The sequence below is a fragment of the Desmodus rotundus genome, chromosome 5, assembly GCF_022682495.2.
Source record: "Desmodus rotundus isolate HL8 chromosome 5, HLdesRot8A.1, whole genome shotgun sequence".
Taxonomy (NCBI): domain Eukaryota; kingdom Metazoa; phylum Chordata; class Mammalia; order Chiroptera; family Phyllostomidae; genus Desmodus; species Desmodus rotundus.
In genome coordinates this window covers 123,636,087-123,661,086 of record NC_071391.1, presented here as the reverse complement: position 1 = coordinate 123,661,086, position 25,000 = coordinate 123,636,087, and the positions used below count along the sequence as shown (strand labels likewise).

The 25,000-nt window shown below is 37.4% G+C and overlaps 1 protein-coding gene and 1 pseudogene across 2 annotated transcripts in view; one reads left to right on the top strand and one right to left on the bottom strand.

The window, feature by feature from the left end:
• The window catches only part of CAMKMT (calmodulin-lysine N-methyltransferase), a 333,952-nt gene that overhangs the window by 122,815 nt on the left and 186,137 nt on the right, over positions 1 to 25,000 (bottom strand). The gene's annotated exons all lie outside the window — the stretch shown is intronic.
• Positions 6,281 to 6,577, top strand: LOC112297997 (small nuclear ribonucleoprotein G pseudogene; annotated as a pseudogene).

The window sequence follows — 25,000 nt, the reverse complement described above, 5'->3', positions numbered from 1 at the left end:
CACCTTTTCCCCGTTGCTCTCCCCTGCCCCGCCCACCCCCTACCCCAGCTTCCACAGTCAGTCACCCCCATTGTCCGTGCCAGTGAGTTTTCTACTAACATTCCTTTACTTGCCCCTGCCCCTTCTTTCTCCCATTATCCCCCTCCCCTTTCCTGGCTGGTCACTGTCATTTTGTTCTTTATTTCCACGTCTCTGGTTCTATTTTGCTTGTTTGTTTCTTTTTTTGATTAGGTTTTATTCTTATATGTCAGGATTCTCAAAAATGGAGTTGATGGATCAGCTTCCAGGGATCCATGAATCCCTGAAATATGTACAAAATTCTATATTTAAAAGTATTTTGCCGGGGAAAGACTCTAGCTTTCAGCAATTCCCCATAGAATCCTCAACATAGAAAGGTTAACAACTGTATTTGTTTCCACCCTCACTTAAATAACTAAATGCAGTTGGGGCTTACTACTCAATCTCATTTTTATTTTGAGATGTTTTGTTTATTTTTAGCAAATATGTTGCAAGTGTAAGCTTGTCAGTTTTAATTAAAACAGTTACATTATATTGGTTGTACTGACAGTTTTTGTTTACTGGAACTGTAGATTTTGGTAATTTGAGTAATTTTCTTGTGAATCGCAAATACGAAGGAAACTTACAAGCGTTCATTACTTCGCTTCACATGATAACACTACCACTTCCCAAACAGGAGAAGCTCCAAATTTCCTCAGAAATCCTTTGGCTCTTATTCTCGGCTTTACTCTGCTTCCTAAAGTTTTCATCCCAGTTCCTGATGCTTAGTCAAATATGAGCCTTAATTTTTACTTAACTCTTTTATGTCTGTGTGCCTTGTCTCTTTAACGAAACTATAAGCTCGCAGGCGATAGAGACACTTTAAATTCTTATTTGTTTCTCCTCCAGAGACTTGCAAGTGCAACAGTAAGTAGACAACCAATAAATCCCCAGTAAATGAATCAACTCATTTCTCAAGTCAGAACCATATCCTCATTGCCAACCTATTCTAGGTGTAGAAAATCAGCCTCTTTCCTTAGTGGGAAAAGAGAGATCATCATTCTCTCTGGCCTTTTTGCTTGCTGGATAGTCAACATCTTAGGCTAAGATGCCTTTGAAAGTCAGCGAGGCGCATTGCAACTTTATATAGCAACTTCTGTCTCACAAGGGTCTTACATAACTGGACCGTTGAGAGAGGTTTTCAACCTGTGTCCCACTCCTGGCACACCTCGGGGATGTTCAGAGACCCCATCACTGCAACAGTGGTCCTCAAGTCTCAGGGCGGTCGGGCTGTGGGTGTGGGAGTGGACGAAAGGCAGGGCATTAAAGTCCCTGTGAGTGGTTCTGATTCATCCTTCTGAACATGAGCCCATTCTCCCCCATTCCTCCCCAAACAAGCAGAGAAACACTAAATTAGAACCATTAGGAAGAGAAGAGAATTAGTCCATTGGAACAAATTTTGCGATTTCAGAAACTGAATTTTATAAACTTACAGAGGTCAACGAGCATTTGGTAATTAAGACCATATTAGGAATCACTTGCAAATACTCTTACCTAAAGGGCTTAACATGGCCTTTGTACACCTCAGTGGAACTCTATGCCACCCATAAGTAAGGACAAGCTAAGTTTATAGTTGATTAATCTCTCTTTTTGAGGTCTAGAAACAAGCGTGAAAGCACTCTTTTTATATGTAATTTCCTCTTCTCAAATACCTGCAAGTGTGATTGATGGGTATGGCGAGAAACAGTTAGATTTGGAGACTGGACTTTACTGAATAAAGTAAATTAAGTTCTTTACTTGAATGAAGTAGAAAAATGAAGACATGTTGAGATTTGCATTCAAAGCAAAAGATGGAAGATGATCTTAAAATAAAAGACTGAAACTAACACTTTAGGGGTACCTGTTAGCAACATTCTCAAGGGGGTATCATCAGAATAATCCAGAATAGTGGAAATTCTACAGGACAAGTGACCCAGTTTCTTTCACAACTGATTTGCAAGAAACTAAAAAACAGAGGAGGAAAAAAGCTGAGTTAAAGAAACTTAGGGGAAATGTTAGCCAAATACAACGTGTAAACTCCAATTTGATCCAGATTGGAGCCGACTGTGTGTGTGTGTGAGATGAGATAGTAAGAGGAAGGGAAGCTCGATGCACTTGTATTCTGGACAATACTAAGATAAAACATCTCAGATGTATTATCGACATACAATTTACAGGTGAAAATATTGAAGGATGAAATATCTAGTATTGGATGTGACATGATCTAGTGGGGAGAGAGTGGAACAGAGATATAAAGGAAAAAAAGCTCAGCTTGCTTTGATTATTAAAGTGGGTGATGGGTATATTGGGTTCATGTTATTGTCACTACTTTTGTGAACATTTTAAATGGTTCATAATAAAAAGTTGTTAAGATAAAAAAACAAACATTAAGCACAAATATAGTACTATAACTTGGACAAAAATAGAGGATAAAAAATTCAGAATATTTTCAAAGTATAATTACTTACATATGCACAAATACAGACTTCATTTGAAATGCCAATTAGGCATCTAATCACATCAAATATACATTTCTGCCCTCAAATCACAATAGCCATGAAATTTTCTATCTTGGTTCTCATTATGGTACATAAAACACTACATTTCACTTTAAGGAATATCAATAATTCATAATATTTCCTGTTCTTCAATACATTCTAGGCAGAATTGACAAAGAACACCAGAAAATGTCTTTTTCCTGTAAATCATTAGAGCTGTGGTGTGCACTGCCAGAACCCACAGGACATGCAAATATGATGCTACATGCAAGAGCAACTTAGCATCCAGTTAAGAAATAAACACAGGTACTGCTAATTTCTAAAATACTTTTAAAGCTTCATATATCAACCTTCCTTCTGAAAATTAGCTTCCCAAATAAAAAAAAATAGAGATTTCTCTACCATTTCCACTGTGAATTAAACCTTTTTATGTTATTGAAGATGATGGAAAACGTGAGGAAAATGTTCCTAGGAGTTAGAACGATCTCATCAGCATTACGGGGGCATTCTGAATGTAATCAAAGAGGTAAACGGGAATAAAAAATATTCTCTGACAGATGAGCCTGCCATGTCATGGGAATTTGCAGCCTGTCTGCGCAGAATGAATTTCCTTTTGAGGCAAAATGTTCCCTCTGATGATAAGGGAACCAAAATACCTTTTTAAAACCACAGAACCGTTATAAGAACAGGAAGAGGTGCTGTGTGACACATCGCAATTATGAGCCAGTAATACTGGCAAACAATTCAGAATCTGTATGTGTAGGCTGAGCCTCAGCGGAAGCTGCGGGATGGTCAGGAAAATGGAAGGGAAAAGACCACTCCTAGAAACAGCTGCAGTGAACAGACAGTGAGCTGTGGAAGACGGGTCTCTCGGAGTGATGCTGAGGAGGTTATACTAAGTATCTTGTAAGTAGTTCACTCCACTTTTATTAAATAACTGAAATCCGTAACAGGCATTTTACTTATATTCCGAAAGGGCAGGTAACTGAACCGGATGGCCTCAAAGTCCCCAGATTTTTGTCATTTCCTGAATGGTACAATTTTTTTTTAACTTTGGGGGTTCCAACTTTGCTAAGAATAGTATAAAAACAATAACAGCAAATCTCTATTACCACTACCATTAAAAAGTTACATTTCAGTAATAAAAAGGTAGGTGTATCCAGCTTTATGGCATCTCACCATATCATCTTCCTCTTCTCATTTCGGTTCCGAGGGGCTGGAGCGCTGTCACAGACTGCTTGTCCTAGGCAGCACAGGCCTGCGGGTCAGCGCTGGCTACCGCTACTCTCGCCAGTCTCTTTCAACACGGCATAGAAATCCTAGTGGCTAAGATCTTTTGACTCCGTAAATGTTAGAGAAGCTCATCTTTTAGGTTGTTTAAATGGAAGAGGATATTTGCCATTTTGAGAGGCAAATTTTTCAGCCAATCTATTTCTCTGAATGATTATGTATTATCATCTAATTTCCTCACCAGCTGTTTTCCTTTCCAAGTCACTTTACAAAATAGGTATTTTAGACATATAGTTTCTTGTAGCAATGGAGATCATTTTTGGCTAATACAGCGTCTGACACAAATAAGACCTCTTTTTTATTACATAAAAATATTTTATTACAGAATCATAAGTGTGTAATTCTGTAACATAACAATATCACACTCAAGCACATCCTATGACATTTTAGGTGACGTGTTCAAATGGCTGTCCATCTCGTGTGAGACATTCACGTGCCCCACCAACCACACTCGGTGGCGTTACTTCTGCCAGACCCTGTGTTTATAAGGCTAGTTTAAAAGTACGGATGTTTTAAAGTAGTGGCTAGCTGATTTTATAATATGCTTGAAATGGTAGATCCAAACACTCAGAAAACACGAAAATTGATGATCTTGCAGTAGTTCCTTTTGAATAATAATCATTTAAACTACTTAGTTGAGTGTAGCCTCCAATTCTTCAAATAATCACATAGAAATTGGCCTATAGATTATCATAATACTACCAATAGAATCTGGAGCCATTACAATATTTTAAAGATGCTCTATGTATAAAGGTAGCTGTTTTCTATCATTATCATCATAATGTCTTAAGAACCTCAACATGCAAGCTAGCCTACTCTGTCTGCACTGACTCTTATGTTAGGAAATCAGCACACGAGAGAAGCATGATCCTCCAGGAAGAAACAAGTATCTCGAGACTTCTCAGTCACTGACCACGAGACCTCAGAGGAGTCATCTCATCTTTCTGTGTCTTAGTTGCCATAGGTTATTAACACCTCTAAGCCTCCTTTTCAGTTATGACCTTTGGATTTCCAAAATTCTCAAGTGCAGTGCCTCAACAGACAAAACAACAAGCACCTTAGGAAACTACCTTTTTCAATGATTACTTTATATGTGTGTAACTGTAATCCTGTGTGTAAGTGAATATATACATGAAGACATATTACCCAGTGTGATTCCACCCAGTTAACCCACCAATATTGATGGTAAATAACCTGTACCTGTTTCCAAAACAAACCTTACCCCCCAGAAAGATTTGCCAGCATCAAGTATATCCAAGAGAATGTGCTCTAGTTTGAGAAGGCTGCAACAAGAAGTGCTTTGCACCATAGCACCAGAGTTGAGCTAAGATAACAGGTATGGAGAGAGCAACACACTTGTTACTCAACTTTGAGATCAACTTGGAGTTCCCCTCCACTGAACTTCACTCTCCATCACAGCTTCTTCATTCTCAAGAGTGACTCCCTATCCCATAAATAATTTTAAAAAGGAATGACTGGGGGGATAGAAAAAGAAAAGGGCGATAAAGTAGAGGGGAATAGAATTATTACCATGCATGTCTTGGGAGAGGAACAGGAAACAGAAAAAGAATATAAAGGCTTTGAAATTGCACTTCCTCATCTTTCAGGTGGAGGAAGCCAAGTTTATCAGGGACTAAAGGCACTCAGTTTGGAGCTGAAGCAATGTAACATATATTGAAATAGGGGAAATACTTATTCACACTGGTTAAATAAAATGAGGCACAAATAGCGTATATGTCCAGTTTTATCTGTCTCTGGGACCACGGTAGGAACTCCGTATCATAAAATGCTGGAGGACTGACAATCACAGTCAAGAAAAAGAAAAAAAAAAACTTTCCATACGAGCATCCTCTGCAACAGAGGCAAAATGAACTTATAAGCATAGAATTGAAATCAAGGATGAGAGCGAACCTTCGAAGTTTAAAGCTTTCATTCTTCAGAATTTAATTTTCAGAAGCTCATTATAACTTTTCATATGTATTTAGAGTGCTAAAATTAATATTTTATTTTAGAGAATGTATACAGAAATTTAGACGAGCTTTCATAGGCTTGCTTGTCTCCCCCAAACATATCTCCTCCAATAAGATGTAAATCTTCCAACCTTAAATGCATGGAGTTTGGAGACAAGAGTTCCTGAATTTGAGAATTTGGTCGTTTCTCCTCTTGTCACACTTTGCACTAGAAAAGATAGTCAGAAGTAAAAATGTGGCCGTGGAACAAGCACTTTGGCTTTATCCCTTTGTGGGCCCAGGCGGTACATATTTCAGCAGAGAAGTATTGTGTTCATGATAAAGAAGAAGGTACCTGCTCACCATAAAGTTTTTGAAGAGTTCAAAATAAAATAAATTTCAGACAAATGATTCTATAGTTGAATCTATACATTTTTCCTTAGTTAATCCATATCGTACCTCTAGAATTCCATTTAGAGGTCTCCTCGAGCTTGCTGAGTGGACACCATGAGCAAAGTGTACCCTCCCCAGTTAAAAAAATTGACGGACAAGAAGTTGTCACTGAAATTAAATGGTGGCAGACACGTCCAAGGAATACTGCAGGGATCCGATCCCCCTAGGAATCGTGTGGGGACGGCAACTGGCGGGCAGGAGCACAATGCTGGAGTGGCGGTAATACGAGGAGGCAGTGCCATGTCAGAAGCCTGGGAACAAGTACACAGAACAGCTGTGTTCGCCAGAGAAGTCAACAGCTTCCACACGTCCCCTCCCCACAGCACCCACTCTACTACAATACAAAAGTAGGGTTGTGTACATTTTCATGTTGAGCTTTTTTTGTTAAATGAACTTTTATAGCAGTAAAAAACACAAAAACAAATTTTACTTCTTGTCCAAGGCCTAAATCAAGTCCCACCTCCTTAAGAAAACCCCCAGTCTAGAGGACTTTAACTCAGCCCTCCTCTGACATTTAATGGCAGTCACTAAATAATTATTTACTGAATATTTGCTAGGTGTTAAGTAATTAACCCAGCCTTTCTTTCAAAAAGGAGAAAGAAGTAAGCAATTTGACAACCGTACAAAGTCTTATAATTCGATTTGACTATTTTATAGGTAGTGTTGGTGTTATCTTCTCAATCGGATTGTAATTCTTGAAGAACTAAGACAACACCTTGTCTTTTCTCTTGTGTAATTCTTAATGCCTAACTCAATATATTCAACAAAATTAATGCAGCTAGTATCTCAAAAAGTTATTCTGAACTAAAATGACTTTGATTTTTTTTTTTTAAATGCAAAAAGAAACTGTGGGAAGAAAATCATTTTAAATAATTAAGGAGGGTAATTTGACTATGTGTATGTCTAACTTTACATATAACTCCAATTCTAGGAAATTATCAAGTGAGACCACATTGCTCCAGATGACTCGGTGGGGATGCCAGATGACAAGCTGTGTGAGTAATCTCGGTGCGGCCCACAGAGAAAATGCCCAGCTGAGCTCAACCTGTACTGCTGACCTGCAAATCCACAAGTTTCTTGTTGTTAAGCCACTAAGTTTTGGGATATTTGGGATATTTGGTTATGTGGCAATATAAAGACGATTCATTTGTATGAATAAATATTTTTTTCTAATAGATTGGAAAACAATTCAAAAGTAAAATAATTTTTAAAAATACAGGTTGGCCACATAAGAAAAAAACTGAACTCTGGTTAATGAGGCTTGAGCACTTGAAGGGGGAGGAGTATACTTATGTCTACAACTTAGTCTGCAATACATAAAAATACAAGATGGATTGACAGACAGACAGGGCTAGTTCCCTTGATATGTGATAAAGACAGTACAATAAGATGTTAGTTAGAGAATCTAAGTGGGGTTACTCCAGCATTTTTGTAGTTTGTTTTCTTAATAAAAATGTTGGAAAAACAGGCCAGGTCATATGGTGCATTCACACTGTGGAATATTATCTAGCCACTAAAAATAAAAGGGCAGAAGATTATCAAAATTGACTGATAAATCTTTAAAAAGCAAAGTACAAAATAGTATATATTTTTGTAGAACACAAATTAAAAAGTATAGATATAGAGGGAAAAAAGAACCAAAAGCCATACGCTAGATGATAACCTCTGGGCACGGGACGATGATTTTTTCTTCCTGTGCCAACCCCTGTTCCCTGTTTCTAACCATGTTTTGTTTTTATATCATTGACTAAGTCACCCCTCACTGTGTTCCCCACAGAAGACACCCCAGGCTCACTATCTAACAGGGACGGGGACACACTGCTGGCTTTGTGCCCCTGTGTATGCTACCTCCTGCGCCATAGCCACCTCTTAGAGGACATGGGATGAGGACTGTTTTACATCCTTTCAACACGGTGTGTTTTCCAAACTGTCCTACTTAATTAGGAAAAAGTTTTCAAGTGATTAAGAGAATAGGGAAAATGTTTAAGAGGTTAACAAAAACAATGTTAACAAAAACAATGGTGTTCCATGTTTTAGAATGAGAGAAAGTAAAATAAGGAGAATGGAATGCAGAGAATAGTGAGAGTTTGTTTAGCTATATGAAGTATTTGGTACTAAAAGTAACTACGTGCTAGAACAGAGACTGTAGCTTCCCTCTTTTTGGAAACAGTATCTCCAAGAAAGGAGACTACGTTAGTGACCTCGTAAGATCTCTTCCAGTTTTATACATTTTTTTTTGAAGTAATGGCATCGCTGGTATTTATATTCAGCCAGAGTGTCAGGATATAGCCAAACGTTACTAATTAATTTGGAGACATTATTCCTTCCCTAAATTCAGGCTGACAGAAACCTGATAATGGGGAGAAGAAACAAATACCAAAGAAGAGGGCTGAGGGGCTCTAACCCACAGTCATCTAATTGTTCGCCAAACCGTACACAAATTCCTGCGTCTACGTAACATTGGGGTAATTTTAATTCACATATGGTAGAAAATAAAAAGAAAAGATATCCAGAAGTCACCATAACACTCTCTAAAGAAATTTTAAAAATTAGTTTTTATACCAAACAACTGTGTGAATGACAAAGCAGTATCACCCTAGACCTTACGAAGAGTTTGCTTGTGTGTGTGTGCACGCGGTTGTGTGTTTGAACTGCACAACAGGAAGAAAAACTCGCCCCAGTTAACATGCCCGAATACGAAGTGCGAAACACTGAGGGAGAAAAAAAAGGTTTCTGGGAAAAAGTTGGTGGTGGTGTGTAGCAGAATAGCGACACTGGGGACATAGTATAGTGAACAGTTTTAAACTCAGTCTGAAGAAAGGATCAATAACTATTTTCACTTCAATCCAGTGATAAACATAAATGTCAGAATGTGGAAATAAGTAGAAGGCTTTCTAACAAAAGTCTTCTACCAACATAGGTTTTATTTGGGAAGTAAAATCTAGGTTGAAATAAGAATCTTAAACATTTTCCATTACTTATATTCATAAATCACAAGATAAGGCATTTAAAAATCATTAGTTATTCAAAGTTCATTGAGTACCAAATTGTTTTGAAGGAAAATTCATAAAATTCTCTCACTGGAATAAATTCCTTCCTAGCTTCTTAAAGCAAACAAAAGAGAAACACAGAAGTTATTTTTACAGAACTTGCTAAGGTTTCAACTCCACCGTTAACATACACTCTTTCCAGGAACACTGTCGGCCCAACACAAGCTCGGTTATTACACTGGGCACTTTTAAATCCAGCTGGAAAAATAAGACCAAAGATGTGCGTGGAATCTAAGCCTCAGATTCCCATTTCTGAGATTTTTAATGAGGGTTTTTGAGATTCTTTAAAAAAGAAACTATGGTTTCTTTTATTTAAAAAAAATTTGCATAGATTGATCTTTAAATTTTAAGAAATGATTCTGACAAATTACTTTTCATTTCCACAGAAGATAATGGCCCTATTAAACGAAATAATAATAGGGCATGGACTAAATGGGCTCTAAAAGAATATGATATTGATGTATCCACATTTTCCAGCTCATTCATTGAAAGGATTAGCTGCAACCCGTGCACTGGCTATAAAACGTTCAGAGAGATTGGGCCCTAAGAACTGCCAGGTGGTCAGAAGAAAATATCTCCCAACGGTGTTATTGGAGCCCTTCAGACAGGGACAGATAGGATCTAGCTTGGAAAGCTGGCAGGTATTATGAAGTGTTACTTTCTATTTGTAAATAAACGATGAGTTTTTGTCACCCGTTTGAGAAATGGAGAACAACAGAAATTTCTAACGAAGTCCCAAAGCTTCTCATCGCTAGGCGATTCTCACAAGCTTTAAGTGATTTTCCATTCCATCTTACTATTCAAGGGAATTGTTTAGTAAACAATATTCAAGAACCCACACGTGTCAGGATCCACAGAAAATCTATGTTGCTAATAAATTTATGATTGGTCAAAATTTAAAAGACATGCTAAATGGGTGAGCCCTACCCAGACAAAATGCATATATTTTTCCTAGGTAATTATGGCTTTTTACCGACATGTGTAATTACTCAATCTAATCATGCAATGCCAGTTAGCAACTTGCAAATATGAGGCTTGGCGTAGGAACTAAACACCTGTGATAGAACGTAACTCTTCTGAACATAATGTTTTGGAAATATGACCTTATCTGTTTCTTCTTTTTGTTTTTTTACATCCTCTCACCACTATCTCACCCCAGAGCCCTAAATAAGTAAGTTTCTAAGACAAAACCCAAAGGGCTTCTGATTTTAAGGATCCAAGGCTTGCTGCCGGTTAGGTCTTCTGAGCTGAAATTTCATTATGGTGTTTAATTCTCTCCTTTATATCATTATACTTCTATTTTGTGTAAATATTCTACACAGGTTTCACAGATTAAAAGTGCTGTATGATTAAGTCATACTTGTCAGGCTGTTCACTAGTGGTTCGCTGAAGAGGACAATGCTAATTCCAGCAGGAAGTAATGGAATGTAAAAACAAATGTATTTTAAAATGTTGAATAAAGCCTTTCAGCCAATTCCACAAGGAAACTGGACCTTAATTGTTTTCTCCCATATTCTTTCATAATTTATTTTTGCATAACTTGGTTTTTGTGATTCAAAAACTAAGAATTAAAAATGAATTAAACGTAGACAGGGGTTCTTAGGATTTATAGAGAGAATTCAAGGGGTCCATGAACTTAAAATATATATATATATTATTTTTACTAAATGAACTGAAATTTAGCATTTCCTTTGATTACAAATGTAGGCTATGAACAATGGTATTTTAGTTGTTGCAGTTACTTCAAAATGCCCCTTAGTAGCTCAATCTCAATGAAAAATTGTAATAGTTATTAGAGTTGCAACTAGATCTTATTATTTTATTGTGTTAATAAGAAAGCACATATATTACTATATTGCAATTGTGTCTCAAACATATTTTTATAACTATATTTCAATGTAATTGGTTTCTTTTGTATTCCTATAATTTTATTAACACATTTGAAACATTGTTGTGAGAAAGGATCCATAAACATCACCAGATGCCAAAGGGTCCTCAGAACCTCTGAGCTAGAGGGATTATAATATATATACTCACACACCATCTACCACACAATTATATGTTTCTATTTTTGACGAGAACATACATTAGGATTAACAAAGTGCCCATAAAGTGACATGTTTCCTATATGAAGTGATGATTTCGCTGGCTGGTAAATAGCATTGATTATAGATTCACTGCAAAGACTTATGGACTTTAGACTTTTAAAATAATTCTATATTTAGACAACCAAATAGAGGTATGTAGATAGTGAATGGAAATTTATTAATCACATGTTAGTACTACCTTCCTAGGATCAGAACTTAGTAACAAAGATAGTTAACTAATCCATCCGAAAGTTGGCCCTTTGTGAAAACAGTCACACCACAGTTGGTCACGTATGTTACAGATAGATCAACCAGTCAATTAGCACCTACCAGCACTTAGGGACTGCCACTAGCGCCACCCCCAGAAAGAGAGCTGTTCTCCAGGAGGGAAGAATGTTAACTTGGACCTAATGCATAAACAACAATCTGTAAGATCACTTTTATGGGGGAAATTTCACAGTTATTGAAAAGGACTTAATCATTCCAAACATTAATAAAGATCTAATCAGCCACATGGCATAATTCATTTTCCTTATAAAATATATAATTTTTCTCTAAAAAGTTTGCTTTTGTGGCAGATTTAAGTAAATGCACAATTCTATCTGCATGATTCTAATTAAAAGTAAAACTCTGGACCGGTTACGATTCTGCCAGAACGACCTCCTGCGTGCAGTTTTCTGTGCAGAGAGTTCCACGGTCCTGTGACGAAGGCCTTTGAGGGTGCAAGCTCAGGTCAAAGCTGAAATGCAGAGGCTGGTCATGAATGACTCCATTGCCTCTTGAGAGCTGACACTTTCCTGTCTGCTTGATGACGGGACTGGACTTAAAGAGGTCATATTTTATCAAGTCAGTGGTTCCAAAAACGTGGATGCACCACAGAATCAGATGGAGATTTTGGTATAAACAGATTTTTCTTTTCTTTTTGTTTCTTTTCTTGTCATTTCTTTTCTTTCCTTCTTGTTTCTCTGCCCCGCTTCTCTTTTTCTTTCTTTCCCTTTCTTTCTTTCCTTCCTTCCTTCCTTCCTTCCTTCCTTCCTTCCTTCCTTCCTTCCTTCCTTCCTCCCTCCTTCCCTTCCTCTCTCTCTTTCTTTCTCTCTCTCTCTTTCTTTCTTTCTAATGGATTTCTGAATTCACCCACAGATTGAGATTAAGTAGACCCAGCTGCTTCACTGGTGAATGCTACCAAACATTAAGAAAAAACAATATCAATTTTTCTCAAATATTTTCAGAAAGTTGAAAGGCAAGAATATCATCCAACTCACTTTATGAGGACGACATTAACATACAAAAAACAGACAAAGACATAATGAGAAAACTACACCCCAATGTCCCTCACAAACAAACATTTCAGACCCTGAGAAAGAACATACCTACTGAAAAGGACTCTGGTGGCAAAGTGGGCTCAAATTAAAGCAAACAAAAAACAAACAAACAAAAAAAACACCAGAGCCTAGCAGCCACAGGGGTCTACAGTGGGGTCTCTCAGGGAGAAGCCTGCACTGAACCACCTGCCTCTGCACTGGCCTGCCTGCCTGCAGCTGTGCCTCTGCCACCTGAGTTAGTCCTTATACAGGAGTTCCTGAAATCCTATTTCAACAAATAGGACTGAGGCTTTCCCTATCCAATCAAAGCTGTGCAGCTAGCTGTATCCCCATTAACACCTTCACTGACCAGTCAGAGCTGCTCCATTCTAACCAATCAGGAAAGTGCCTTTTGGACCAAACTGTGAGTATTTGGAGTCCTCATTTGCATGAGGATGGACCAATCAGGGATGGGGGGGTGGGGAACTTCTGTCTAAATATGTCAGCTCCCCTCTGACTTTGAGAAAGTACTTTCCCTTTCTATTCAGGATCCCTGGCTGAGCTGAAACACAGAAGATGTCTCACTGAAGCGGAGTGGACTGGCTCAGAACAAAACAGACCAAAGTAGAGTAAACCAGCACAGGACAAAGCAGACCCACACAGAGCAGGACAGAACATCGAGGAGCAGCGTTGAGCTGTTTAGCCTGAAGGGGCCTGGCCCCAGGGCTTCCTCATAGCCAGTGTATCACTAAACAAAATTTCCTTCTTCACCACACCCCAAATTGGGGGTTCCCGTTGGCATTGAATTGTTGTTGCCAACAACCATTGGTTGAAAATATCCTTTGTTATCACTTTTATGATGTTATTCAACCTCATAATAGAGGTTTAGCCAGCGCAGTATGGAAAGAAAAAGAAATAAAAGGCATCTAGATGGGAAGAAATAAGTAAAATTGCCATTATTAGCAAACAACATGATTGTTTTTGTAGAAAATTCTAAGAAATCTACAAAAAAAAGTTACTAGAACTAATAAGAAAGTTTGGTGAGGTTGCAGAACACAAAGTCAACTATATTTTTACATACTAAAAACAAAATTTTAAATTTACAATAGCATTTAAAAATGTAAAAGTTATTAGAAATAAATCCAATAAAAAGATATGTAAAACCTATACATTGAAAATCACAAAATACTGCTACAACATAAAGTGTAAATTAATGGAGAGGTATGCCACATCCATGGGTTTGGATATTCAATATTGGTAATGTCTATTCTCCCCAAACTGATCTACTGATTCAATGCAATGTCAGTCAAAATTTTGGCAGTCAAATAGACAAGCTGATTCTAAAATTTATATAGAAATGCAAAAGGCTTAGAATAGCCAAGCCATCTTTGATAAAGAAGATCAAAGTTGGAAGACTAATATTACATAATAAGACTAACAGTAATCAAGAGAATACGGCTTCCATATAAAGATGGACAAGTGTATTGTGATTTATAACACTAAATATCTGCTTGATGTTCATCCCAGGCCACATTTCTAGCTCAGAGCTCCTAAAACCCTTGGAATTTCCCAAGTGGTGAGAAAGATAAAGGTGTCTTTTGTTATGTTAATGAAATAAAGTTTTGGAATGCCCCAAGGTCACCTAAGGATGTGGGCTGGTTGCCAAAACAAATCATGTGATTGGACATGTGTCAGTCCCACCCCATGGCCAGAGGGAAGAGGGGAAGGGAGGTTGACTCAATCATTATTGGTCAGTGATTTAATCAATTGTGCCTTTGTAATGAAGTCTCCATAAAAACCCGAAGGACAGTGTTCAGAGAGCTTCTGGGACAGTGAGATTTGGGGAGGATCATGTGCTCAGACAGGGTGCAAGCTCCATGCAATTTCCACATACTTCGCATTCCAAATCTCTTCCATCTGGAGGTGCATCTATATCCTTTATCTATGCTTTCATAATAAACTATAATGCAGTGGGCAAATGAATTTCCTCAGAAGTCTAGGAGCCTCTAGCAAATGAATCAAATCTAAGGAGGGCATTGTCACAACCTCTGATTGATTTATTTTTGGTTTTGTAATAACGGTTTTCTGCTTTTTAAAAAAATTGTTGTTCAATTATGGATGTCCCCATTTTCTCCCCATGACTCTCCCCTGCCATACCTGTCCTGAGCATTGCTTGGTGGTGTGAGGACAAACATCCCCCTCTCTACACTTTAAAAATTGAGTCTCACAACGTCCTTTAACAAGTATATAAATAGAACTGAATACACCCCTGGCTGGTATGATGGTTCAGTGGTTGAGTGCCGGCCTGTGAATCAAAGGGTTGCTGGTTCAATTCCCAGTCTAGGGCACATGACTGGGTTGTGGGCCAGGTCCCCAGTAGGGGGCGTTCCTCTCCCTCTCTTTCTCCCTCCCTTCTCTCTAAAAATAAATAAATAAGATCTTTAAAAAAAGAACTGAATACAAAATCCAATAAGAGACCCACTAATATACGGACAACTGATTTTTGACATAGGTTCAATGATAATTCAATGTTGAAAGGATAATCTTTGATGGAACAACCAGACAGTCAAAGTAAAATAAGAACGCTAATCCATAACTTGCATCATATACTAAAATATTACTCAACATGGATCGCAGACCTAACTGTAAAAGTTAAACTATAAAACTTCTCTAAGGAAACACAGGAGAAAACATTTGTGACCTTGGGTTAGGAAAAGAGTCCCTACACATGAACAAAAACCATTATCTGTAAAGGAAAAAAAAAGAAAATGAATCAAACTTCGTTAAAATTATAAAGTTATACTCTTTGAAAGACACTGTTAAGAGAGTGATAAAGCAAGCTACAAACTGCAAGAAGATAAACACAAATAATAGATCTGCTAAAGCACTTGTAATCAGAATATATAAGAACTCTCAAAACTGAAGAATAAGAAAAAAAATGCCCAAATAAAAAAGTGGGCAAAAACTGAACAGACACTTCACTAAAGAATATATATATATACGGAAAATCAACACGTGAACAGATGCTCAACATTTTTGGTCATTTGAGAAGTTTAAATTAAAACCTCAACAAGATATCACTATACAGTTATTAGAATGCCTAAAATTAAAGAGACTCATCATATCGAGTATTGGCGGAACTCTCCTACATCTGCTGATGGGAGTGTAAAATGGTACTACCACTTTGGAAATAATTTGGCAGTTTCCCCAAAAGTTAAACATACACCTACCATATTATCCAAACATTCTACTCCTAAGTATTTACTCTTGAAAAATAAAAGCATTTGTCTACACAAAACCTTGTATATAAATGTTCATAAGAGCTTTATTTGAAATTACAAAAACTGGAAACAACCCAAATGTCCATCAATGAATAAATGGAATACTACTCAGCAATAAAAAGGAATAAACTATTGAAACTAAATAAATATTATGGCATGGGTAAAACTCAAAATAAATATGCTGAGTGAAAGAAGCCAGATGCAAAGAGTACAAACAGTTTGATTCTGTTAATATTAAATTCTAGAAAATGCAAATACATCTCGTGACAGAAAGCAGATAATGGTTGCGTAGAGAGGGATGGGAGAAAGAACTACAAAGGGACGTGAGAAAACTGGGGGGCGATGAATGTGTTCAGTGTCTTGAGCAAGGCAATAGTTTCATTGGTACCTACATTACATACATGAGTCAAAACTTACCCAAATATACTTGAAATATATGCAATTTATAGTGGGTCAATTATACTTCAATAAGACTGTTTTTAAAAATTCTATTCAAGCAATCCTGACAATGTCAGATTTTGGAGCCACTAGACTAAACGACAAAGTCTTCAACACCTATGCCGCCTTAGACAGTCTATTCTGTTTTCAAACAGCCTTCAAAAAAAATATTTCGGCCCTGGCTGGTGTGTCTCAGTGGATTGAGTGCTGGCCTGAGAATCCAAAGGTCACCAGTTTGATTCCCAGTCAGGGCACATGCCTGGGTTGCGGGCCAGGTCTCCAGTTGGGGGTGCACAAGAGGCACATTGATGTTTCTCTCCCTCTCTTTCTCCCTCCCTTCCCCTCTCTCTAAAAATAAATAAATAAAATGTTTTTTTTAAAGAAAAATATTTCAGAAACTTTTTTTCACTTTTAAAGAACATTTTAAAAATAATATTTGAAAGATGTTTAATGCTTACTTTTTCTTTTTTAAGGTTGGCCTGGACTATATTAGCTGTGTAATATTGGAATCATCAATGATACACACTGGTGGAGGTGTGATTTGTGTTTCAGAAGAGACCTGCTCCTGGGCTGCTATACACAGGGTACAATGTTTATTTCTTCTATGCATATCTTTTTAAAAAAACATACACAGAAACTTAGACACTTTGCTGACTATTTCTTTTCTAAACTGTCAAAACTGTAGCCATCTGAAAAGCCTAGTATTTATTTGTATGTCAGTATTTTCCAGTTGATTCCCTATGTGGAATTAATTTTAAAACTTGAAAACACCCAGACTTAACCAATGTATAAATAACATATTTCTTCAGACTAGCTTCTTTAAACACTGACCTCTGAGGTATCTACTATGCAATAACTAATTCATTTTTTGAAAGCTTGAAACAACCAGTAATTTTTCCCCCTCTACCGCTGTTAATTGTGTCACTTCTAAGAAGAAAACTGTTCTGTTGTGAAAATTTGTTCTTAGTTCTTGAGGAGTTACAATAGCAGCAGTAGGATCGAATTCTCATATGAGGTTTCCTACAACTACTTAGCGTTCTTACATGGTAAGTTTTGTTACTTTACTCAAGCCAAATGTAACTTTATTATAGCTTATGTAGTGTTTTTCTTTTGGAAATGAGCTTCGTATTAAACACTATGTGCTTTTTGCATTGTCCACCCTTCTTTTCTTTTCTTTTTTTTTCAGCCTTCTTCATTATAAGGAGATACTTCTAATACTTTTGATAACATGTTCTAATGTTTAATGACCTCAATAGTAAAGAGTTCTTCCTTTACCTAACAAAACTCTTGCTACACTTAAACTCATTTGTTTTATGTCCTCACTTATGAAAATTAAAACAGCTGCTCCATAAACTTATCATGACAATAGTTGCTACTCAGTAAGTGACAATGAAATTAAATGATGCCTGTGTATAATTTGAAGAGTGGCCTCTCTTCTCTAGTTTGAACTTTAAAAGAAGCATCTATTCATCATCTTACATATTTGGAATGTTTTTCTCTGGACCCTCTAGCTTCCCTGCAGTGTAAAATTAGAATAGTCTGAGAGTTGTGATTAAAACTGATTAGTTGCAGAGTAATGACTTCTGGAATCCTCATGCTTGCAAATTATGTTGATTTTTTGTACCCTAAAATTATGTGTTGCTTATCAACAAAAGCACAATTGCTCAGCAATACATGGATTGGGTTCTACTAATCGACTTCCAAGTTTTTCTTTGTCATATTTATGGCCAAGCTGTTCCCATCTTGTATCTCTCTACCTTTGGTACTGTTCATGATCAGCCCAGCCTGTTATTTTGAACTTGCCCTTCATAGAGTATATAGTGGTTCATTTTTATGGTTTGAGAGCATTTCATTTAAACTGTAACAGTCTTTCAAAATACTTATGTTAGCGCTTTCTTTGGCCAATACATGAGTTTATTTTAAATTATATATCTATGACACAGGTAGATCAGAACAACTTCAGCATTTGGATATGCATTTATAAAACAAGATTCATCATTGATACCAAGTCCTTAGTAACCACCATTTTGAATTGTGACTTGTCAGTGAATTAGGCCCCTTCCCACAGGAATATGGTATGGACTGGATCACATCTTTTGAGTTAGTGCTAAAATGTCATGTGTCACTGAATCACGATCCTTTCTGAAGTTCAGATAAATTATGTATCCTGTTTCCTAAACGTCTGTATTAACTGTCAATCTCTTAAAGAAGGAAATTAAATTGACCTGGTAAAATTTGTTCTTTGCAAAGCCAAGATACTGACTACTCAGTGCTTCATGCTCTCCTATGTGGTCACTAATTGATTGTTCAATGATTTCATCTACCACAGGTATTAAAATTAACCTGATTTACTTAAAAGAGTTATAATTTGCTCCCCTTTTAAAAAGCTGGGCATTAAAACTGCTTTGGCTTAATCAATAGGCCTTTTTACTGTTTTCTAATCATTGCATTCAGATACCCAATTTCCTATTTTAGATCACAGGATCTCTAAAGAAGGAACTCCATATTGCTTATCTTCTCTTGCCTTATAGAATTGAATACCGTGCTCTGTGTATAGAAGACATAAATATTTGTTGCCTTGAATTTATTAATTTATTGATTTTAGAGAGAGAGGAAGGGAGAAAGAGAAAGAGGAACATTGATTTGTTGTTTCACTTACTTATGCATTAATTGGTTGATTCTTGTGTGTGCCCTGTTGGGCGATCAAACCCACAACCCTGGTGTATTGGGAAAATGCTCTAACCACTGAGTTACACAGCCAGGGCCTTGTTGACTTGAATTTTAATTCTCAAAATTATTGTTGCATTCCATAAGTGCCCACAATGCACGATATCAGGCTAATTTTAATTTAATGCCTCACTTTTTAGTTCAGCATTCTAATCAATAACTTAGACAGCATTTAATATTATTCAGAAATTATCAGTGAAACAGTGTTTCCATGGGTAGGACTTGTCTTTATAGATGACTTTTGTTTGGGAATTAAATGATTTCTATGTGGGCCAACATTATTCATATATGGTCAATACAAGATAATAATCCCAGGTCCTCTGGCACATGTCCGCAGCTCACAAATGAAAATATACCACTACTGGCATCTCATCCTATGGACAATAGGTTGAGGAGCAGCAGCATCCAATCCATAATCTGGCTCGATGAGATATAATATAAAATATTCAAGTAAGATATAAACAAATACTACCGAGGAACTTTTAAGCAATTATTTGAAGTCAATTTAAAAAAACATTTTATAAATTACCAATAAAAATAATAATCACTTTTTTAAATTTGGAATTTATGTGACAAGCATGTTACTAAATTCTTTATCACCATTAGCTCTTTTAATCTTCTAGATAACCCTATGATGTATGATATAAGGCAATATATATTTTCCATTTTAAGGCTCAGAGTGATTAAACACAATAACAGCTAAGAAAGCTGACTAATTAGCACAGCAGGGATTTGAATCCTTGTCTGTCTTACTGCAGAGCCTAAGCTCTTATTCAGCATACCACCCTGTCACTCTCAGAGCCTACTGTATACAAAGCAGACTCTAGGTAGAGAGAGAGAAGGATTAGTCAGACATGGTCCCAACCCTCAAGGATCTTACATTTGCAAGAGTTTTGCTGTCATTGTGCCTCTCTCTAAAAAGCTGAACCCTTAAGGGCTCTGCCTAAGCTTACATAAATATGAGTACACTAGAGATTCCTGTCCAACTGTGACGAGGCTCTCTAAAAATTTTCCCATGCAAACATATTTCTTTAGAGATGCTTAATGTCAGTTATCCTCTATTTAATTTCATGTTTTCATTTGCCTTTACCTCTTTCTTAACCCAAAATATCCTCCTTTTTCATATGCATATTTGAGTTTGTAATTAAACAATGCTATTTGTATAATTGGAAGAATTGTTGCTCAGAGATTGGCAATTTTTAATTTAAAAAATACAAAAGCCTCCAGGACTTCTGGCAGTCAGTTTACCCAAAGATAAGAACAAGGAATTAAGACTTCTGGCCAGAATGGAGACATAGGTAAACACATCTGGCCTCCTTGCACAACTATAGCAAAAATTACAACTACACCACAAGACAGATATCACCCAGAATTGTCAGAAAATTAAGCTGTATGGAAATGCGACAAGCAAGGACTTAAAGAAGCCACATTCATCCAGACGAGTAGGAGGGGTAGAGATGTGGAGAGGCAATGGAGAGATACAGAGGTACGGAGAGGTACAGAGGTACAGAGAGGCATGAAGAGACAAAAAGGTGTGGAGAGGTGCAGAGACACAGAAAAAACAGCACAGAGAGGCACAGCAATGTGGGAGAGGCAGTCCCATATCCACAGTGTGGTGGATAAAAATTAGGAGGGATAAATTGGGAGTGAGAAATCCCAGTCCCAGATCACACTACCCAACCCAGGATTTCAGAGCCAGGAAGGTAAGTCCCCATAATTTCTGGCTGTAAAACCAGTGGGGGTTGGGGTAGTGGAAGAAACTGCATAATTCTCAAGAGACTCCTCTTAAAGGGCCCACAATGGACTTAGGACTCACAGAGACTCACACACTCTGGAATTCAGCACCAGGGCAACATCTGGGAGGGTACCAGTGGCATACAGGGAGAAATTGAAGTGAGTGGCAATAGGTTGAGTGCTGGGAGACAGCTTCCTCCTGGACAAAACTCCAGAGGCCAGGCAGCAGCATTCTCCCCTCTCTGAGCCCTCCCCGAAACACAGCCACATAGTGGTGACATGGGTTGCCCTGCCATGGAAATTACCTATGTCTCCACTCCATACAACTTACAGGTGTGCTTTTCTACAATAGGCCATACTACTAAGGCAGGGAGTCAAAGCAGCTCTACCTAATACACAGAAAAAAAACACAGGGAGGATTCCAAAATGAGGAGACAAAGAAATATGGCCCAAATGAAAGAACTGAATAAAACTCCAGAAAAAGAACAAAATGAAATAGAGATAAACAATCTATCAGATGTAGAGTTCAAAACACTGGTTATCAGGATTCTCAAAGAAATCATTGGGTATTGCAACAGCATAAAAAAGACCAAGGTAGAAATGAAGTTTACATTAAGTGAAATAAAGAAAAATTTACAGGGAACCAACAATGAGGGGATGAACCCAAGAATCAAATCAATGATTTGGAATATAAGGAAGAAATAAGCATTCAATTGGAAGAGCAAGAAGAAAAAAAAATTCATGAAAATGAGGCTGGCTAAGAAGTCTCTGGGACATCTTCAAACATACCACCATCCAAATCATAGGGGTGCCAGAAGGGGAAGAGAAGAGCGAGAAACTGAAAACTTACTTGAAAAAATGATGAAAGAAAACTTCCCTAATTTGATGAAGGAAATAGACATACAAGGCCAAGAAGCACAGAGACTCCCAAACAAGTTGGGCCCAAACAGGACCACATCAAGACACATTATAATTCAAATGCCAAAGGTTAAAAATAAAGAGAGAATCTTAAAAGCAGTGATAGAAAAACAGATAGTTACCTACAAAGGACTTCCCATAAGACTATCAGCTGATTTCTCAAAAGAAACCTTAGAGGCTAGAAGAGATTGGCAAGAAGCATTCAAAGTGATGAAAAGCAATGACCTACATCCAAGATCACTCTATCCAGCAAAGCTATTATTTAGAATTCAAGGGCAGATAAAGTGCTTCCCAGACAAGGTAAAGCTAAAGGAGTTCATCATCACCAAGCCACTATGATATGAAATGCTAAAAGAAATTATGTAAGAAAAAGATCAAAACTATGAATATTAAAATGGCAATAAATTCACTACTATCAATAATTGAATTTAAATAACAAATTAAAGAAACAAGCAGAACAGGAACAGAATCATAGATATGGAGATCATTTGGAGGGTTATCAGTTGGGAGGGGAAAGGGGAAGAACAGGGTGTAAGGTAGAGGGATTAAGAAGTACAAATATGGTAGGTACCATATAGGGGGATGTTAAGAACAGTACAGGAAATAGGGAAGCCAAAGTACTTATATGAATGGCCCGTGGACATGAACTAAGGAGGGGAGGTGACTGCTGGAGGGAATAGGAATACCGGGTGGAGGGGGCAAAGGGGGAACAACTGGGGCAACTGAAATAGCATAATCAGTAAGATATATGTTTTTAAAAAGAACAAGGAATTACGAAAGTGTTAATAAGGTATAATAGGCCAACTTTCTTTTCTCTACAAAATTTTCCCTTATCTATTTTTCTCTTAGAGTCACCATTGATTAGGCAAAGGGAAAAAAGTACATTTTCCTTTTCCTTATTCCTAACAATTACATATGTAATTAGTTTCTTAGTGTCTGTTTCATCTCTTTTCCATCACGAGCACTGAGGGCAGGGGCTGTGTGTGTCTTGTCTTCACTGACTGCTGTATCTGGTATCTCCCACCACGTCTCATATACAGTAGGCACTCAATAAATACTTGTTGGCTGAATGTTAAGTCCATTGTAATTAATATTAGAATCAATACACAAAGCATAGTATTAAGCAATGAAGGAAATATTAAAACAGGTCAGGCATGAGGAGGTAACAATACAATAGAATCAGTAGATAAATAATGACTATATAAGTATTATCTGTGTTTTAGCTTTTGGAAGGAAAGTCTTAAAAAGGTGACTGTTTTATCTTGAATAGTACTTTGGTAGCCAGTATGTATTTCAGCAGCCATAGATAAAGGAAAGGAATACATACACAAATTAAGGCTTATTTTGAAAGGCTTGAAATTCCAGAAACTAGGAGTCACTTTTTAGCTATTTGCCTAGATTAGGTAAGACTAGAGGAACACTCAAACAGCCGTTTCCTTTGGGTTTCACAGAGATATGAATGCTAATACCTCAACCCTGGCCACCTCTGCATATTACCTTCACATACATCTCCTGTGGCATTTTAGGTAAGAGATCAGCCCTTTGGTCTTTTAAAACTAAGAATATAAAAAATAGTTTTCAAGAAGGAAAAAATCATTGCCCAATCATGATTCAACAGTGGCAAAACTTAAGACCAAAGAAGGAAGTGGTGCGGCTGGACTTGCTTATAGAACTGCTTGCTGTGAGTATGCCTTTAAAGTACAATGCGCAGCTAACCACTGACCTTCACAATACAATGGTTGAGTAGTTGAGAGAGAGAAAGAGCGAGCAGGTTTACCAGGCACAACTGAGAGCATGTACAGATGTAGAACAGTGGGTAAATGTCTCTTCATCTAAATTACGGTTCAGATTATCAGTTCCACAACATTAACATTTTTATAGCATTGCACTGGTAATAAAGTATGCTCTTTTTATACCCTTTTCTGAGAGAAAGGGTGAATATGCCATTGTGAACACTTTCAGATTTTTTAAAATGTGTGTTTGGGTGACTTTAATATCAAAATAGGCTTCCACATAGAGTCAAAGAGGCCCGGTCTAGGCGTTAGCATCGATGCCATGCTGAAGTCACCTAAGAAGAGTGGAATGGGTCCAAAATGCAAGAGGAGCCACACTAAGGAAAGTAAGAGATGAGAAGAGCTAGCGACTGACCGGGGCAGATCAATGCTGGCAAATAAGCGCCTCATGACAAAAAGTTTCCCACATAAATAATATGTACTAGAAACATCTAGATTGTAAACAACTACCAGCTATAAAATTCACATTGCTCTTCATATAAAATAATTTTGTCTTTTAAAATAGTCCCACGTTAGACCTTAACCTTTGTAATGCTATAAATAGTTAATGGCCCAAATAGTCTCCCAAGTTACCCAATGTGATAATTTATTTAAATAACATTAAGGTCTTTTTTTTTTTCCTTCATCTAGCTGGATGAAACATTCGAGTTTTCAGTACACACATATTTACAGGCCAGGTAAGATAACCTCATAAAGCAGAGCAATAGAACAGAAACATCTCTACTTACATTCAAGGGAAATAGAATTAATACCTAGTTCTGAGGCTCATTGTCCATGCCATTTTAGCCCATTTGGCTAGCTTAATCTATGCCTCTGTGTTCCCACTGGTAAAACAAGAATATTACCTGACCGTCACAGCCCTTAGGACGTGATAAAGTGCCACGAACACGTAAGCTCTCATTATCATCATCAGCTAGATACACATCGGCTCCTTATTATTACATTCAAATGGAGAGACGGATACAGAAAAGGTAAGTCTTTGGAAAATGCCTCTTTTTATTCTCATCTGAAACATGCTGCCTGGTTTTGGGACCAGTTATCCTCCGCCATCTGTGTAGCCAGGCACGACCACAGCAAGCAGGATGGCATTTATCTTGTATAATAATCCAGAGCGCTCTGTCGCAAAGCAGGGTCACTGAAATGAGTAATAATCCCACCAGTGTCTGAGGTATAACCAGCAGGGTCCAGGTCAACAGGCAAGCAGCCGATAATTTGCCCAACAACACGGCGTTTCATCCGCCCACAGCCTCTATCTACTGATTATACAATCAATACACCTCAGATGAGAAGAGCTAACAACTGACCGGGGCAGATCAATGCTGGCAAATAAGCGCCTCATGACAAAAAGTTTGATAATTACCATTCTGAAGCCGTGTAAATGTTGTTTCCATTGTAACAACATTCATGATGATACTGCTATGATTGCACTGTTATTATAGGTTTAA